The sequence below is a fragment of the Danio aesculapii genome, chromosome 9 (assembly GCF_903798145.1).
Source record: "Danio aesculapii chromosome 9, fDanAes4.1, whole genome shotgun sequence".
NCBI lineage: Eukaryota > Metazoa > Chordata > Actinopteri > Cypriniformes > Danionidae > Danio > Danio aesculapii.
This window is the reverse complement of record NC_079443.1, coordinates 37967400-37981126: the sequence shown is the minus strand read 5'-3', so window position 1 is coordinate 37981126 and position 13727 is coordinate 37967400. Positions and strand designations below refer to the sequence as shown.

General features: G+C 34.0%; 1 protein-coding gene across 1 annotated transcript in view; it reads left to right on the top strand.

Moving 5' to 3' along the window:
• Positions 1 to 473: 473 nt before the first annotated feature.
• ralba (v-ral simian leukemia viral oncogene homolog Ba (ras related)) overlaps positions 474 to 13727 on the top strand; it is a 30684-nt gene continuing 17430 nt past the window's right edge. The window contains exon 1 of the mRNA XM_056465642.1: positions 474 to 595. The gene's annotated coding sequence lies outside the window, so the exon portion shown is untranslated. The remainder of the gene's footprint in view (positions 596 to 13727) is intronic.

Below are 13727 nucleotides of genomic sequence, written 5' to 3'. Positions count from 1 at the left end.
TTATAATAATGTGTGATTCCTTACTTTATAAACTGTTTTTGTAAACTGTTAGAAAACTGTAAGAAAAAAGGGACATTGCATCGCTGAGTGATGCAATATCAGCTTGCATAATAAAGGCTGCATCCAGATTCTATTGGAGAAAAGAGGATTCCAGCACTATTTTTGATAAAGGAGATACATTTATTGATAATACATCTCTCTTTATACTATAAAATACTCATTACACGTTTGAGCTTTCTTACTTTTAGGTAACTGGAGTTTTTTTCACACCATAAAATTGTAATCAGTAAATAAATATAAGTGGTATTGTATTTCACATGCGAGAAAACAGCAGCTCCTCTGTTCATTTGCGTCTGTTTATAGCGCACTGATGACCGGATTAAGATGGCGGCCGCATTGACGTATTAGAGCAATTGACCGAAGCGGAACCTGGAGTTAAAACGTCACATCCTGTTCATTTACATGACCTGAGGGTGGGGTTTATGGCAGCAGCGACAGCTTCACAGAAACTACAGGGTGTATGAGACGCGGAACAGGCGATTAATGCACTCCTCAAGATAACACAAGAGACCGAGGAGGACAAAGTCACAGAGAGGTAATGTGTCTTTATTCATGTCTTCGTTTATTCGTTGTTTGGTTCGTTTATGAATTACAGAAATGAGCTTCTCGGGAGAGCTTTTGTTAGTAACGTTACTTGCCTGCTAGTTACTTCCCTCAGGGTTTGTATCAGCCTGAGAAATGTCAGTTGATTATTTATCATGACTTGCAACCGTTATAATTATTCCGCTATTCGAGTTAGCTTGACCGGCTGGTGAGTGCTCACGTTGGCAGATGTTTTGTTTGGTTGATTGATGTGCTGCTTTATTTTTTACAGTGTGTGTGTGAATCAAACATATTTCACACTTTTATCAAACTGACTTGCTACATAAGACCTTAATAATTGTATTTTCCTCACCTGATGAAGTGAAATAGGTGATAAACATTGTTTATATAGCTCATTAACCTCATTGAGTCAAATTAAATACAATATTTGCCCCATTATATGACCTATTTTTTGTGTACATTTTCTCTGAGAACTTTTTACAATATATTGAAGATAAACCATGGTTTTGCTACAGATAAAACTCAATATTAATTAATATTATAGTTAAAGTTTGATGACCACGAATGAACCTGGATTTTGTTTCACTAATTAATGGTAACGTTATTTGTAAATCTGTGGGTATACAAATGACAATCATTCTTAAAAAACAAAAACATACATACATATAGTTGAATTATTAGCCCCCCTTTGATTTTTTTATTATTATTTTTTTTTTATTTGCCAAATGATTTTTAACAGAGCAAGGAAATTTTCACAGTATATCTGATCATATTTTTTCTTCTGGAGAAAGTCTTATTTGTTTAATTTCGACTAGAATGAAAGCAGTTTTTTTTTTTAAGAACCATTTTAAGCTCAATATTACTAGCCTCTTTTTGATTTACAGAACAAACCATCAATAAACAATAACTTGCCTAATTACTCTAACCTGCCTAGTTCACCTAATTAACCTAGTTGAGTCTTTAAATGTCACTTTAAGCTGAATAGAAGTGTCTTGAAAAATATCTAGTAAAATATTATTTACTGTCATCATGCCAAAGATAAAAATAAATCAGTTATTAGAAATGAGTTATTAAAACTATTATGTTTAGAAATGTGTTGTGAAAATCTCTCCATTAAACAGAAATTGGGGGAAAAATAAACGGGGAGGCTAGTAATACAGGGGGGCTTCATATTACATTTTTAAGTTGTAGTTACAGATCTTTTTTTGTTATTTTTTTTTCTTGAATTTTTTTCCAGTCAATTTACTGCATTCATTGAATGTTTCTCTTTTTTTGTAAGTAATTAAAGCTATTTATATGTGACATTTTATTGGTCTTTCTGAGGTGTACTTCCTAAATATGCATTTAATAAATAACTTGCTGATAAAATTGGAGCAAATGAGGAACTTTGTACTTTTTGGTTCTCCTTCTTTTGTTCATTTGTCTTGTTTGTATACCTCTCCATGATTACCTTTGCATTTACACTAAACTATCCAACTGTTTTAACTTCTACAACCCAATTTAGATTGTATTTATTAAATCATATTTTATAGATTCACTCTTTTTTTTCTCAGTCGTTTGATCATTAAGAAATAAGAATTGATTATTCATTGTTTCATTTAAATTAATCTTGAATTCAGCTCTAAATGTATCTTGACTAGAATCTGTTACATCAGCTACTTTGTTTGGTTTGTTTTTCCTCATAGTAAGAATGGTCACTATTTTTTCTTTTTTTCCACTTGAGTGTTTGGGTGTAACCTCACTGCCATTAGTGACAATACCCTTATCACTCTTTAGGATGGGAGTTGTAACGTTATGGCCCAGTTACCACAATTTTATATTAAAGGTGCTGTATGTAAGTTTTTGACACTTCTAAAGCATAAAAATACCATTTTATGTTTGCAAATATTTAAGAAACATGCTAAGTGAACATTTTTCTTTATCTGAAAAACAGTGCTGAAGTCAGATATTCTCCTTTGAAAATGTTCGTGACGGAACGCTGTCTTTGTTTTGCTTCTTTTAACACGCCCAATGCCTCTTTAGCCAATTATATTTCAGCACCCTGGGTTGCCTTGTTGGAAAATCACAGATTTCATTCATTCATTCATTTAGAAAGGCTCTTAAAGCATATTAAATGTAGATGCTGAATCACTGAAATGTGTTGGTTTGGAGTCACAGTTATAAAGTTCAATTTCAAACGGTTTGTTTTATTTTTCAAGATCTGAGGTGAACTGTCTGCTGCTGCTTTCAGTATATGGCAATAAATGTCATGTGAAATGGCATTCAAACTCACATTGTTAGCATTTAACACTGATTATATAGCACATGAGGTGTACCTGAGTTGATCATTGTCATAGTTTTCTGTTGTTCACCTGTGAGAAATAGAAGCCGTTTCTAATATATCAATTTGGAGTTTTGGTTAAGACAAAAACTCTTTTTAATGTGGAAAATATTCCTTCTATCTCATGTGTTGCTTTTATATAGAACACGATTTAAATCTGCCTTTAGGCTCGACCATCAGACTCGCTCCTGGTCAATCTGGCAACCTGCACTTGCTTTTGTTTTGATCCAGGAATGCAATACCTAATTCAACCACTGGGTGTCAAACTTACATACTGCACCTTTAATTGATTAAGGCCCAATCTCAACTCGTTTTGTACCCCTTCCCTTTGGCCCTTGAAAGAGTGTGAAGGGGAAGGCCTTCAAAATGTACCCCTAAGAAATTGGACAGCACTACAGCACCTGCACACGTCATCATCGTGAGGTCGTGCTTCATATGAGATCAGACGATGGCGACTGCTGTAGTTATTCCAAGTGTGCTATTTCTTTGGTATTTTTCTTCAGGACAGTACTGAGAGCAACGGTTTCGTGTTATTATGACAATATAATATGGCAATAAGCTTGTAACTGTACTGTGCATTTACCCAAGAAAACAACATTAGCATTATATCAGACATTGTAAAAAGGCCATTCCCAGCTACTAGACTATTCTGACAGGGTATTTGGGTGTCATTGAGTGACAGAATGTTGTGGGACTGCTATACAGGAGTTATTATTAGGGATTGCAGATAGCGCAATTTAGCAGTTTTTATTTTAAGATTTAAAAAAAAAAAAAAGCATGACGGTAAAACACGAACGCGGTTATGAATATATTTAAACATGTGCTTGTTTGTTGTAAAAATTCATAATAATGACAAAAAATACTAATTTGTGGATCTCCTGACTTCTGGATGCAGCTATGCTGCCTTTGTGGCTGGTGTATTCCAGGAAATTTTCTTACCCCTTGGTTTTAAGTGTGGTCCTGAAAAATCTCTCTTTCGAGAGATATCTTGCACTTCCCCTTAGCCCTACGCCTTCAAGCTAAAGAGAATCGGGACTTCCCTACTCCTTTACGTGAACACGCAAAATGAGGGGTAAGGGGAAGGACTAAGGGGTAGAATTGGGATTGGGCCTAAATTCTGGAAATATTTACATTTGATCTGCTGCACCCTGTCGTACATATCTAATTTGAAGTTTGAGGTTCATGAACATTTCTGCAAAGCAATGCTGAGATAGAATTTTTGCAGAAAATACATTGATGCATAAATACAAATTACACGATTATGCAATGCGTATTCAGCAAAAAATAGATGTATACCTATGTACATAAGTTCATAAAGCCATGCATATACTTTTATAACCTACACACAAAATGTCAAATACTATTGTTAACGACTCGTTTTCTTTAAATAGTCTAATGCCCAAATCTATGGGTAGAACTAGCATCATTTTGTCCTTGCTTTGTGTAATGTGCAATTGATTTGCTTCCTAAGAAGCATATCAGTTTTTCCCTCTGTTGGAGGGAGAAGATCGTGAAGAGGAGGATCATTCTTTGTCATTTGTTGTATTAATTTAATGGTCCACTCATTGTTATAAAAGCTAGATTTTAGCCTGGAATCTTCAATGCTTAAAAATTCTAATAACATGTCATTTTCTGTATTTATGTATTTTTCTCCACTATTCTTCAAGCCGCTAGTTTACTCATTTGTCAGCAAATTTTTAACCACTTTAAAATGTTATTCTATTTGGTTGTCACTTATACTTATATTTTTTTTTAATAAGAGCAGGTCTGAACAATTAAGATTTTTTGTTTAACATAAATGTACCTGTTGTGGCAAATGACATCAAACATTTCAACATTTATATATGGACATCTTAATATATTAGTATACAAGGTGATTAAAAAGAATACCACAGCTTTGAAAATCTGTATTTAATCAAAGAAACACGATGGAACCTTGGGGAATTAATCAATGTGAAGAGTACTTAACAGTTTTTTTTTCAGTAGAAAACAAGTTCATAGATGTTCAATATGACCCCCTCCAGACACTCAAGTGACATCAACCCGAAAGTTGTGGTATTCTTTTTGAATCACCCTGTGTATATATATATATATATATATATATATATATATATATATATATATATATATATATATATATATATATATATATATATATATATATATGGGACATCTTAACTTTTGTTCTGTGTACCAATTCTTCTGGTGTGAGTTCCCAGATTAAAACATTTGTTGTGACATCATATTTCACATTAGGTTGATATGGCTTGTGTAACAGGTTTTTATTTATCTTTTTTTGGGTAGCTTGCACTCATACAGGCTAATTTATCTCAAAACAAGTCAAACATTTGGGTTCAACACCTTAAGTTGAGGTTTAGTAAAGTTTTTGTTCTCCATGTAGTCCTATCTTATCATCCACATCTCTATAAATGACTGTATGTTTGCTTGTAGGTGATTAGTCAAACTTCCTGCGTTTTAGATAGATTGTACAATACAGAGAGTGCAAATACCACAATCTTTTATATCTGGATTTAATGTATGAATAAATATGCCGTTATGGGTTCCTCCATTATCCTCTGAACTGCAAAAATCGTGGTCTGACAAACAAGCTCAAATGTCTGTTTATAAAGCGGGTGGGTCACTGTATAAATGTTTACTTTATTAATATTTATACAGATTTATGTATAAGACTGATGCTTACCAATGTAAAATAAACCATTTTGGGTAAGACTAGATTAGATTTTGAGAATGGCTATAGAAATAGCAGGGACAATTGTTTTTTATCTTTTGTTAGTAATCACCTGATCAGATGCTTTTTCAGCATTCTTGAACAAAACTTTAACAGACACATACTTTTTTTGCCCAGTTTACAGACGATAATGGTAACTTGATAGGATTAAACCTAATTCTAGATGATTGAGCAAACATTCTTGCCATCTCAGTCAATAAATACTCCAGATGTCATGTTGATGTGATGCTGTTGACCCTGTTGGAGAATTTCATTAGATTACTGGAAAAATATGCGCCAAAAATTTGAATAATTTCTTTTGTCTGCAGCTCTGTCTTCATTTTATGTGGGATTGATTGTCTTATTGTTATAATATGAAGATTTGATTTCTTATTTAATCAATACTGAAAACAGTTGTACTGCATGTTTTTTTTTTTTTTTTTTTAAATTCTTTAATGATTGAAAAGTTGAAGTTATTTTTAAAATGTTTTCTATAATATTATCAACCCCACACTTAGTTTTTCTCTAGAATGTCATTGTATTTAATGCATATTGGTTTTTGTGCTAATCTGGCATCAAGGTTTTAGACCTGTGCTTTTTTTCCTCCTGAAAAAAATCCTCTCCTCATTGCAACTTGAGGTGATTATTAAAGAAATCAAAACACCAGCCTAGCCTTCAGTTTCTCCTGACCTCTTGATTTAATGGCCAATTCATATGAGTAATTTCATTACATATTAGTACTATTTGCTAATGCCCCAATGACTGTTGGGTTTAGGGGGTGGTGTTTGGTGCCACGCCTCCTTTTAAAAATAGTACATTTTCATATGACTGAACTGAATTCTGTATGAATTAACCACTAAATTGACATAGCATAAAATAGTTGCAATTCCTTATGAGATCAGAAAGGTTTCTTACATTTGCCAGATTGTGATCTGCTGAAACAACTCCTGGATAAAAGGCAGGTTCTGCTTTTTACTAATGATGCTACATTTTACACTTCCTCATAAGCAAGACATGCTGAATTATTTTTTAACATGCCTCAACAGGTAGCAGATTCTGGTTGGCAGTTAATAGTTGAATGCAGATTGTCTGCTGAGCAATTGTTCACTGAAAAATTATTATTAATTAAATTATATTATTTTTTTCACCCTTTGTTCCAAACGTATTTGACTTCTTTTGTTTGCTAAGAAACACTGAAAGGAAACATTTGAAGATTTATATATTGTAAGTAGTGACCTGTAAACGCTTCTGAATTTTCTTCTGTACCACAGATTAAACAACTCAAAGGAGAGTATGAGTTATAATGAATTCTTGATCTATAACCCGGCTTTTAGAGATTTTTATGGTTTACATGACTTAGGAATTTAAAAACACTAAAGTTTTTCTTTTAGTGCTTTTGAAAATTTGACAACAATGTTGTCAAGACATTCCATTCACAAAATTGGAAAAATAAAAACACTTGCATAATATGAATGCCAGACCAGTCAATAGACTTCACATGTACAACACTTTCCCATGTGTGTCTCCGATTCTCTTTTGTTGTTTACACACAGACATTTTCATTGTCATTTAAAACGTTGCTGTTTGAAACCTATTTTCAAAAGCTAGCATTTTAGGCCTTTTCAGTGATGTTGACTTGTAAATGAATAGCCAAGATGCATAAAAAGTTTCAGTGTTCATTTATTCAGAAAATTGTGTTCTGTAAAGGAATCTTAAAGGGATAGTTTACCCAAAATGACAATTCTGTAATCATTTACTCATTGTTCAAAACATATTCCAGTTTCTTTCTTCTGTTTAACTCAAAGGAACATATTTTGACTTATGCTGGTACCCATTGACTTCCTTTGTATTTTTTCTCTATAGAAGTCAATAGGTGCCAGCGACCAGCATTGATTAGGTAATTTTCACAACTATCCCTAAATGTTTTTTTATTGTGGTATAATGCTCTAATGTCCTTAATGCCAGTATCATTGCCTTTATAATTCTTTTTTTTTTGGATTGCGGTGTCATGAATGTGAATCAGAGGCCAGCAGTTCAGTAATTTGTCTCTTGGTTTTGACTTTGTGCTCTTGATCACTCCCATATGGCATGTTTCTCTTGCCCTGCATACCCCTTTGAGAGGCCAGTCTCTATCTCTAGGTATGTGATTAAAAGGGTCTTAGATAAATGGAGAGAGTCTGCTGTATTCTTAAGTGCATCTTTTACAAGATGTATGATAGGGGTAAAATATTTTCTTTAATAGTTGAAAACAAGGAGATTTTTGGCAGAGGTTTCTATTTAAAAACCTATTTTAAAATTAGAGAGAAATCAGTTGAGCATTTTGCCAATAATTGGAGAAAAGCTCCATAATCTAATTTAATGATGGATCCCTTTTACCTTTTGCCCTTAAAAACATGAATCACTTTTGTTTCCAGATGGGTTGCATATGCTTCTATCTGATCTGTTTGAATGGAAAGTACCTAATGTCTGCCTAACAACTGAACTGATTATTATTCCCCTTCCTGTAAATGAAATATAGAGACACTTGAGATGGTTTATTTCACTTGCTCTGGAGAATGTTCTCACATGGCAGTTTTAATCTGCTTTTCGCACAGTAAAGGGAGTAGTGATGAGTTGAAAAATGTTAGATTTATTGGAGGATATAGGAAAATATTTAAGTTATTGTTAAGTGGTATGTTCTTTGTGAACTTTTACTAAATGAGTAATGCTTAAAAACAAATATTTCTCAGTGAATCGTGGAAATTGCTTAATATCAGTTAAATTAAATGTCTTTTTTCAAGCCCATTGACCCATAATTTATACAGTTTTAATTAAACATGCTTAATTTTGATACATTTTAAGACTTTTTTTTTCTTATGTCATGCAAAAACGTTATCTATTAACTAGTGCTGTACACTATATCGTTTCAGCATCGATATCACAATGTGTGCATCTGCAATAGTTACTTAATGCAAGACTCACACTTCAGAACACTAGATTTGTGGAGTTATTGAAGAGTTTAACCATAATGGAGTGAACTTTTTTAAGTTGTATGTTTTTAAGGGCTGAGAGAGATTAAAGTATTTAGGCTCAAGACATTTTACCAATTAGAATTTTAATAAAGAATCATTTCATTGCATTATTCATACCATAAAGACTCAGGGTCATTTTTACCTTGACAAAACATGCACTCCTTATTTCACGTTTATCTTTGCTGTATTGTATTTATCTATGCTTGTAGCTTGTTTATTGCATTTTATGCATGATTCATTCCCCTACAGAATCATGCCAATCAATCAAAATTAATACATTTGGTAACACTTTAGGGCATGGGTCTCAATCTCGATTCCTGGAGAGCCACAGCTCTGCACAGATTTGCTCCAACCCTAATCAAACACAGCTGATCTAACTAATCAAGGTGTTCAAGTCTACTAGAGACTATCAAGCAGGTGTGAGTTGGAGGTGGTTGGAGCTAAACTATATGCAGAGCTGTGGCCCTCCTGGAACTGAGTTTGAGACCATTACTTTAGGGACTCATTCTCACCATTAACTAGTTGCTTTATAGCATGTGTGTAATTGAGATATTGGTTGCTTAGTAGTACTTATAATCTACATTTTTTTAATTAAGCCAATATCTAAACTACCTTAATATCTATTAAAGAGGAGCAAATTAGGAGTTTATTGAAGCAAAAGTCATAGTTAATGGTTAGCTAATAGCGAGAAGTGAACCTTTAATAAAGTTTGACCTAAGTCTTTCCAAATAGTGCTATTCAATTATTTGTTGAAATTGTTTAGATACAGTTTATTGCAATATATATATCGCAAAAAAAAGATAAAATGACTCAATGTCAGATTTTTTCAATATTATTCAGCCCTATTAACTATGAAGAGATCCTGCAATGGAAGAGTTTAACATTTCTCCATGGCCAATCTGGATTAACAGCATGGCTGTTGGGGTCTCAGTTCATCACCATGGCCTTTATATATGTGAATGAAGCCTCTGTGTCCCAGCTCTAGATGGTTAGTATTCAGCAGAGATGCTCACCTTGAGTGTGAGTGAGAAACAGGCTCCTCAGCCGACAGATCCTGTCCTTTACTGCACAGACCAAGCAGTTTTGTTGTTTCTTCATGAATGATCAAATATGGCATTTAATGTCTGCTAGCTTATTTCTGTACAATAGGAAAAATCTTCTAATGAATGTTTGGAGGAGAATATAACTGTTCACCCATGCTTTTAGAACCAACTTAGTTTCTGAAATATTATTCATTCTATTCATGCCATGGAGTATGGCCTAGTTTTTTCTATGATTTTGTTTGGTGAATCATAGTAAAGGCAATAAAGAAAAACCCTGAGATTCAGGAGTTACTGATGAGGAAGAAGCTTGTTAAAAATCTTTGTCTGCTTGCTTTGCTTTTTTACTTGTTCGCAGATAGGATGGTATAGATTTGACCGAAAAGTTAGCATAGGGAGAGGATCGGTAAAAGACTGTGAGGTGGAAATTGAACTTTGTTCGCATTGAGTACAGTAGTTTTTAATATTGTCACCTGTGGCGCTCATTTGGGAGATGTAGGTTTGATTCTGTTACAAAAAAGAGAGAGAGGCAGGAGTGGTTGTCTAATATATGAACATACGTTTAAATATTAAAGGGATAGGTCACCTAAAAATGAACATTTATTCATTATTTACTCGCTCTCAAGTCACTATGAGTCTCCTTATTCTGTTACACTAAAGAAATATTGTGAAGAAAAGGTGGCTTTTGATGGCTAGTCAATAATAGAGCACAAGCACACTAAACTTCTAGCACTTAGGTTATGCAAGTGCTCATTTTTAATACGCAAGATGCTGCTTTTCTGATGCAAGTTACCATGAAGTTCTGCTGTATGGTGTGCTTAAGCGACCAAATAGGATATACAAAAGAACTTTTGGATGGATCTCCATTAAACTCATTAGCAGATGTAGATTAGGATGCAATGAAATCATTTTTTATCAGCCAAAATTATAGTTATATATTTGTTATTTTTAATGAGCCTTTGTTGCTATATACAACCCAATTAGGTACAGTAGACACAATGTTTTCAAGGTCTAGCAACAACCGGGTTGTCTGCCCACACCAGAAAAGAGACCTGACAAACTTTATACCATTTGGGCAGAATCTCTCTCTGTACACACAACGAAATGAATGAAATGAGTGACTGTGGTGCATCTTCATCATTCAATACACTTGTTTAACAAAGTTTACTCACTGTAAAAATGCTGGCACCCACACAATTCCTTCATGTTGTCCAAATATTGATTATGTTCGCTCAATCATTTTTACAAATTTAAGTGGATTGAACAACCAATTAAGTTGTCCCCCAAAAACCTTAAGAATTCTGTGTTTTCAACTTGTTTAAAATAAGTAGTTTTCAAGCAGCAAAAGTCATTTGAGTGCTGGTTTAACATTCACGTTCCCTTAATTTTTGAGATCTAAGGTAAACTATCCATTGGTCATTCAAAATAATCTCATAATGATAGATGTTAAATGAAGCATCTGTTATTGTGTAGCTTAGATTATTATTGTCATAGTTTGTTCTGTTGTTTTCAGCACTTCAGATATACAGTGGCAGAAATATGAACCATTTTTAAAATACACTGATAACAATATCTTGTAGAATTCACTGTAGCTTACTGGCAGCAGTTTGCCAGGAATTTACGATAGATCAAACTTGCAGCTAAAATACTGTATTATTTACAGTGCCATTTATCTTGCTGTGCATGTTTTTACAGTATTGTATATCTTTACTGTAAAATATACAGTAATTTTGGTCTTGTCACCTGTAATATGTTTTCATACTATAAACAATCAACATGTAAATAATTGTTCATTTATCTGTTTATATTTGCTCTAAAACTGTCCAAATGGTAAATTACTGTATTTCCAGTCTGATCTCGCGGGGAAATGTTACTATTTTACATTTTGCCTATTTAGTGGCTAATTCGTATGAATTTGTTCCGTTATACACAAATGTACAATTTTAAAAAGAAGGCTGGGCACCAAATCCCACACCTAAACCCAATTGTCATTGGGGGATAAGCAAATCATACCAAATTGCATGAATGAGATCGTTTGAATTATTATGAATTGCTGTGAGATAGTCTTGGTATTTCCGATGATGCGCCAGCTTTTACTGTTGTTCTTTTTCTTTTACGTGCACTTTTAAATTTTTATTTTTTTTGTTTTAACTGTATTTTGATTCACATCAAATTAAAAATGTTTTAAAAGCATCAAGAGGGTATTTCCTAAAATGCAACTTCAAAATACAATAACACTGCATAACTGTGCCATACGGTAAAACACAATTCATATTACAGTTAAATACTGTGTAATTTACAAACTTTAACTGCGTCCCACTATGCACTTATGCACTAAGTACTTATGCACTAACACGCTTAACAGCATAGTATATGTATGTAGTGTCGTCCTAAATGGAACGCTAACATATTTTTACTAAATAAGTGAAAATGAATGACCAAACTACCAAATAATACCTGCCACGAGTATAACCACATTCACCATCGGGAGGCGGTATAATCACTCTCATAGGACAATTTTGCTTTCACAATCCAAAATAAAGTAATCCAACATCCGTGACCGTAAGCTCCGCCCCTTCCGTGATCAAAACTGTGGCTGTTGAGTGCGTGAAGTGTCCAACATTCCACACATCTTTTTAACGATTGAATAAGGCCCAATCCCAATTCTACCCCTTAGCCTTCCCCTTACGCCTAGCACTCATTTTGCGCGTTCCAGTGAAGGAGTAGGGTTGTCCCAATTCTCTTTAGCTTGAAGGCGTAGGGTTAACGGGAAGAGGTAGATACCCCTTCGAACAAAAACAGTTTTTTAGCACTACACTCAAAACCAAGGCATGTAAGAGAATTTCCCAAAATACACCAGCCACAACGGCAGGATCGCTGCACCCGGAAGAAAGGAGATCCACAAATTATTATTATTTTTTTTTGTCATTATTACAAATTTTTACAACAAAAAAAGCATGTATTTTATCATATACACAACAGCGTTTGTGTTTAACCGTCATTCTTTTAAAATAAAAAAAACACAGAATTTCGCTATATATAATCCATAATCATAACTCCTGTATAGCAGTCACACAGCATTCTGACACTCGAATACCCTGTCAGAAAAGTCTAGTGTCTGGAAATGAGCTTTTGACAGCGTCTGTTATAATGTTACTGTTGTTTTTGGTGTGCTTACAATATGAATATGGCCACTGTGTAAATGCACAGTACAGTTACGATCTTATTGCCACATTAGATCGTTATGATAACATATCTTCAGGAATTCAGGCATAAATACCAAAAAATAGCACAACTGGAATAGCATAAATAGCATAAATAAAGCACCTTGTTTGTTTACCCATTCTTCACCAAGGTATTCGTGCAGAATCGGTGCTTCTAACCAGCCTATACCAGCTCATGCTATTCATTTGTGTATTTTCTTTCCCTGCTGTGCATTGCTTTTGCAGTACTGTATAGGCTCAGATGAGAGCTTATCTGTGCTGCATGTTCCCAGCTGGCACTGGTCTCAAGGGCATGAAAGCACATAGGGAAAGTATGCAGGGAAGAGAGCGTACAGCATTGAAAGGGAGAGAAGGGATATTTGGAGCTCTATCAGACCCTGGCCCAGTTTTCCCTGCTGTTTTTCCCATCAATCTGGGCAGGAAGTTTCAAACAAGCATAGCTTAGTGAAGAAAGTCAGCTGGTTTCCTGTAGGTCAGATATTTCCTCTCACACAGCATGTCGGAGGATCTATGTGGATTTTTTTTCCTTTTTATATAAAATTCATTTCAGCTAGACTAATTTACATTGAACTCTTATAAAGCTTTTGAAGTATTTGTTCTGCAGTAATTCCTCCATAACAAGGTAGCTTGCATTTTATACACAGTTTTTTCTTCTAGAGAAAGTCTTATTTGTTTTATTTCGGCTAGAATAAAAGCTGTTTTTAATTTTTTAAACACCGTTTTAGAGACAAAATTATTAGCCCCTTTGAGCTATATATTAGCTGTATGTATGTATGTATGTATGTATGTATGTATGTATGT